We start from the raw sequence: 6,392 nt of genomic DNA on the forward strand, positions 1-6,392 counted from the left end.
TATCTATCTATCTATCTATCTATCTATCTATCTATCTATCTATCTATCTATCTATCTATCTATCTATCTATCTATCTATCATCTATATCAAATCTCTCTAAGACTCTATGATTTACACTCTGTATTATATCTATCTATCTATCTATCTATCTATCTATCTATCTATCTATCTATCTATCTATCTATCTATCTATCTATCTATCTATCTATCATCTATATCAAGTCTCTCTGCTTAGACTCTAGGATTTACTTACTGTATTAGAGTCCACTTGCTTTTATTGAAGTCTATGTTGAGAGTCATCATGGAACTGCCTTATGTTGGAATGCTACACAGGGAAATGAGATGGATTTTATTGGGACTCGGTTGTTTGCACGATCAACAGAATTTGCATTTCATGCTCCACAAAAGAAACCCCCAAACAGGCAGTTGTATCGGAGGAGGAAAAAAAATATATGACATGTTGCCCAGAAGGAAACTGAACAAAAAGCAAGTACAAAATAATGTTTTGTCATCCTTGGTCATAAATAGTCTTTTTTTTAGATCTGCACCTATGCTGGTGATAATCATAATATCTATATGCATGTTCCCTAACCAACATCAGATAACCCTTCAAATATTTTGCAGCTTGTTTTTTAAAATAAAAAAAAAAAAAAATCACAGTTCACTGCAATATATTGGTGCTATTAGACCATGAATTCCAGAATCTGAAAGGATTTGCTTCCTCAAAAATAGAAGGGATGAGGGAAATAATTTCACAGTTTTATATCTTTGTTGTTGTTGTTAGTTGCGAAGTCGTGTCCGACCCATCACGACCCCATGGACAACGTTCCTCCAGGCCTTCCTGTCCTCTGCCATCTTCTGGAGTCCATTTAAGCTCACGCCTGCTGCTTCCGTGACTCCATCCAGCCCCCTCATTCTGTCGTCCCCTTCTTCTCTTGCCCTCCATCTTTCCCAGCATTAGGCTCTTCTCCAGTGAGTCCTTCCTTCTCATTAGGTGGCCAAAGGACTTGAGTTTCAACTTCAGGATCTGGCCTTCTAAAGAGCAGTCGGGGTTGATCTCCTCTAGGACTGACCGGTTGGATCNCCTTGCAGTCCAGGGGACTCGCAGGAGTCTTCTCCAGCACCAGAGTTCAAAGGCCTCCATTCTTTGGCGCTCAGCCTTTCTTATGGTCCAACTTTCACAGCCATACATTGCAATTTATATCTTTGCCCTTATAATATTTTCCAGTGCATGTTATCCAGCACTTCAGTTGGAAACATTATTAAAACCAGGTAAATGTAATACAAATAGCTAACATCACTATTGGAAATAAGTTGCAAAGCTGGTCCAGATATTAACACAGTGTTTCTCAACCTCGACCATTTTAAGGCATGTGGACTTCAACTCCCAGAATTCCACAGCCAGCAATGCAATGCTGGCTGTGGAATTCTGGGAGTTGAAGTCCACATGCCTTAAAATGGTCAAGGTTGGGAAACACTGTAAAACAGATCAACTGCAATGAAAAAGCTGACATACGTTTGGAGATCTATAACCTTTTATAATCGGAATGGCATTTTTTTTTTTTTAACAGAAAGTGGGAAAACCCCCAGGAAGAGATTTCTGCCAAATAGCGAACATTTCATTCATTCCAATCATAAAAGCAGATAGCAGCAAACTGGTCCCGATGATTGCATATGGGGCAGAATTGTGGAGATATTATAAACGCCCCCCCTTTGGGTGATAAGAATATATGAAATTTCCTTACGGGCAAAGTTTTAGGCGTGTAAAACTGGCTGGCCTGTTCTGAATCATTCAGGTTCTCTTTTTATGAATTGGATTATCTGGTTTCCTCGGCTGCCAAGTGACGTGGAGGAAGTGAGGAGTTTTACAAGAACATCGCCTCCACCCACCTCCCCCCCAGCTAAAAATATAAACACACCAGGCTAGTCAAACTGCTCCAAGGTTTAATTCGCCACTTGGCATATATTCACCGCCCTGCATATCTTCTATTATCATAAGTGGATCACGAGGGATAGTTGCTGGCTATTGTAACTCTGAATGAAAGCATCTCCCTACAATACCATTTTGTCTGAAACGGTATAGGGTTTCCTGCCTAAGCAGGGGGTTGGACTAGATGACTTCCAAGGTCCCTTCCAAGTATTCTATTCTATTCTATTCTATTCTATTCCACATTCTATTCTATTCTATTCTATGCAGGGGGTTGGACTAGATGACTTCCAAGGTCCCTTCCAAGTCTTCTATTGTATTGTATTGTATTGTATTGTATTCTATTCCACATTCTATTCTATTCTATTCTATTCTATTCTATTCTATTCTATTCTATTCATTATTCTTTTCTATTCTATTCTATTCTATTCTATTCTATTCTATTCTATTCTATTCTATTCTATTCTATTCTATTCTTTATTCTATTCTGTTCTATTCTATTCTTTATTCTATTCTATTCTATTATATTCTTTATTCTCTTCTATTCTCTTCTCTTCTATATTTTATTCTATATTCTATTCTATTCTATTCATTATTCTACTCTACTCTACTCTACTCTACTCTACTCTACTCTACTCTACTCTACTCTATTCTATTCTATTCTATTCTATTCTATTCTATTCTATTCTATTCTATTCTTATTCTTATTCTTTTCTATTCATTCCATCCTACAAGCAGTCCTCAACTGAGCCCAAAAGTTCCACTGTTAAACAAGTCAGTTGTTAAGTGAATTTTGCCCCATTTTACCATTTTTCCTGCCACAGTGAATCCACTGCCGTTGTTAAGTTAGCAACATGGTTGTTAAGTGAATCTGTCTTCCCTGTTGCCTTTGCTTATCTGGTGGTCACAAAAGGGGTTGATATGACCCTGGAACTATCATAAATAGAAGCCGGCTGCCACGCCTCCTGAGTTTGATCACGTGACCAGGTGAAAAAGGGTCACAAGTCACATTTTTCAGTGACGTCGTCATTTTGAAAGGTCGCTAAACAAAACGGTTGCCCCAAAGGTGCTTTTTCCCAAAAGGCAACTGGACTTTGTTTTTCCTTGGTTTCGCTTCTCATCTAAGAAGCTTCTCCAGTTCAGAAGAAGAAATGAAGACGCTTCTTTGGTCAGAACCAAAGAAACCTCTTGGATGAGAAGCGAAACGTCTCCGAGAAAAAACAAAGTCAAGTTGCCTTTTGGAAAAAAAGCACCTTTGGGGACATCCATCGCCCGGACGGCAGAGAATCTCCACAGACATTAAACAAACGGTTGTAAGTCAAGGCACAACCTGCACACCCAATGGGAAATTACCTGCAGCAGCAGCCCATTAGATTAATAGCTTCATCACCTCCAGCCCAGCAGAATCCAATCTTCAAGTCTCTCCTAGAGCAATTGTCTCATACCTGCTGACCTCAAAATATTGAAGACGCCACTCGCCAATTACTGTTTTTGCCCTCCAGCAGACGCCAAGGATTTTATGCAACACATCTCTCTCTTCTGCTGGTCGCAGTGTTAAGAAATGAAACAAAAAATGAAATAAATGGAGCATCTCACTAAACTGTAGTGAGTGTAGCGCATCACACGGGGATTATTTTTTTTTTAAATTTTTTAATTTTTTTATTTTTCCAAACTCTCCCCCATACAGTACATATACCATGATATTTATCAGATGTTAACATACATTCTTTTTACATTCTTATATATAAGATACTGTTAATACAATGAAATAAATACATACACATGACTTTTGGTGTTGCTCGCCCATTTCCCTTTTTACTGTATCCACACTCCTTCTTCTTTACCTTCTTTCTCCCTTTCTTCTCTTTCTTCCCTACTTCCCTCTTCTTCCTCTCCTCTTCTCTTTCCTTCACCACTCTCCTCCCCTTTCTCCCCACTGACTGGGTGGGGAGAATCCCCACACGGGGATTCTTGAAAGCAGGCATCAAAAGTAATATTTCCTACACTTTCCTAACCTCTTCCAGCAGTAGCTTACCAGAAAAGTTGGGGTTGGATTAGAAGATCTCCAAGGTCCCTTCCAGCTCTATTCTATTCTATTCTATTCTATTCTATTCTATTCTATTCTATTCTATTCCACATTCTATTCTATTCTATTCTATTCTATTCTATTCTATTCTATTCTTATTCCATATTCTATTCTATTCTATTCTATTCTTATTCCATATTCTATTCTATTCTATTCTATTCTATTCTATTCTATTCTATTCTATTCTATTCTTATTCCATATTCCATATTCCATATTCCATATTCTATTCTATTCTATTCTATTCTATTCTATTCTATTCTATTCTATTCTATTCCAATTTCTGTTCCAATTTCTATTCCAATTTCTATTCCAATTTCTATTCTATTCTATTCTATTCTAATTATTTTTTTTAAAGCTGAGACAGCCTAGACCTGCTCTGATGACAATGTGAATTTTAGGAGCAAGCGTCAAATTAAAATTTGGCTCTCAAATGCATCGAGGAAGTTTTATCAAGCAGCTTTATCAAGCAACTGACTTTTTCCTGCAAGGGAGAACAATCACTTCTTTGTAAAATGCAATGGTGAAAAATAACGTTCAAAATATTTGTGCTATCTAGCTTTTTAGGTTCCAAAGCAAACTCTTTTTTTAAAGGTTTTTTTTTTAAATCCCACCTTTATTTAGGCAGCAAGCATATCTAACACTCATTTAGCCATCTTTCAAATTTACAATGGTGCTAAAAAAAACTCAAAGCCTTACAATTAGTCCTCATGTTTACAACTTGTGTTCTGAGTCTGACATTTTGCGTAGTGACTGTGACTCTGTCAATTGTGGTCACTAAGCAAGAACTTCATATATATGAAACATCATGAAACATCTGCAAGAAAACAAACTTAGAGAGCACCCAGGATCCCTCATTTCAATCCTGGGCTACAAATATTCTCCTTTATTGAAACCTGCCACTGTCATTCATTCATTCTTCATTCATTCAAACTCGTTGACCTAGAGACGGCTTCAGGACCAATTGTTATTAAAAGTTCATAAATAAGGGCAATTAAAAAGGTGTAGATGTGAAAGGCACTTTTATTAAAGTCACTGGGAATCTTCAGGCTCTGCAAGGTGAGCCCTTGCAATTCAACAACTTAAGGTGCAAAGAAATAATGAGCTTGTAAAAATGCCCCAACCGCAAGCATCTATAGTACTTATACAAATCATCGCCCAGGGAAGGAATTTAATCCTGATTTCTGCTGTCCCGGGCAGAAAAAGGTATCAACTCAGCATGCAATCCTGTTTTGCAAATTCTTCCTCTTCCTTGCTTTTCTTTCCTTTTCTTGTTTTCAGGTAGTTTTCATTTTATTCAAAACAAAGTTAAAATGCAAAACTCCCCCAAAAAGGACAAGAAAAGAAAAAACAAGATGTTAAAACAAAAGAAATAACGCGTATACGCATATAATCCCCCTAGTTGAATACCGACAAGTGTAGTAGTGCAACAATATTAGTTCCAACCCCTTGCAAAACAGCCCCCCTCCAAATTTTTAAACTTCGAATTCTATTTGCAATTTATCTATCTGTCGTTAATCTGTTATACAGGTAGTCTTCAACTTACAACCACAACTAAGCTCAACATTTCTGTCCCTAAGTGAAACATTGGTTAAGTGAATTTTGCCCCATTTTACGAACTTTCTTGAATCACTGCAGTTGTTATTCATGTGATCCCCTTTTGCGAGCTTCCATGGGGAAGACAGATTCACTTGCTAACTTAAAAACTGCAGTGATTCCCTTAACAACTGTGACAAAAAAGGGCGTAAAATGGGGCAGAGCTGGCTTAAGAACAGCCTCGCTTAGCAAGATAAATTTGAGGCTCCACGCTGGCCTTAAGCTGTAAAAGGGGAAGGACATTTTTCCAGCCTTTGGGGACGTCCAAAATAAATTCTCTTTCTGATAACCTAGTTTAGGAAAGCCTGCCAGATGTCAGGAATCGGGTGTACCAGTTAGTTATCTAAATATTTATTTATCGAACGCACATTTGTACCGAAGTGTGCGTGTCATGGTTCCGAAAGAGGAAACTCTTCAAAGAACTTTGAGGCATTGTTTACCTTAAATAATCTTTATTCAAGTTGCATGACATTAGCACGTACATGGTCGAAGCCGAAATCCGAATTCCCCTCCCCTGAGCACATACTATCAAAGCACAATTCCTTCCTCCAATTCACCGTCATAAATCACATTCTCCAATTAGCTTGAAATGCAGGCTTTCCCTCCAGTTCTCCAGCCCGCCAATTCTTATCGTCTCTTATTTCAAGCTCTGAATTCGCAGACTAGTACAATATTGTTACGTCTAACTAACTCCCACCACATTCCGCCTCCTCCCCCAGCATCATCTAATTCTAAGAGTAAAGCATAAGGAAGAAAAAGGCTGCATCTTCATATGTTGTCAAAG

General features: G+C 38.0%; 1 protein-coding gene across 1 annotated transcript in view; it reads right to left on the bottom strand.

Moving 5' to 3' along the window:
- CUNH4orf19 (chromosome unknown C4orf19 homolog) overlaps window positions 1-3,390 on the bottom strand; it is a 12,238-nt gene extending 8,848 nt beyond the window's left edge. Inside the window, exon 1 of the mRNA XM_015826839.1 lies at window positions 3,282-3,390. The gene's annotated coding sequence lies outside the window, so the exon portion shown is untranslated. The remainder of the gene's footprint in view (window positions 1-3,281) is intronic.
- Window positions 3,391-6,392: the final 3,002 nt, after the last annotated feature.

Source organism: Protobothrops mucrosquamatus, unplaced genomic scaffold, assembly GCF_001527695.2.
Source record: "Protobothrops mucrosquamatus isolate PMUCROS unplaced genomic scaffold, P.Mucros_1.0 scaffold3321, whole genome shotgun sequence".
In the NCBI taxonomy this organism is placed as follows: domain Eukaryota; kingdom Metazoa; phylum Chordata; class Lepidosauria; order Squamata; family Viperidae; genus Protobothrops; species Protobothrops mucrosquamatus.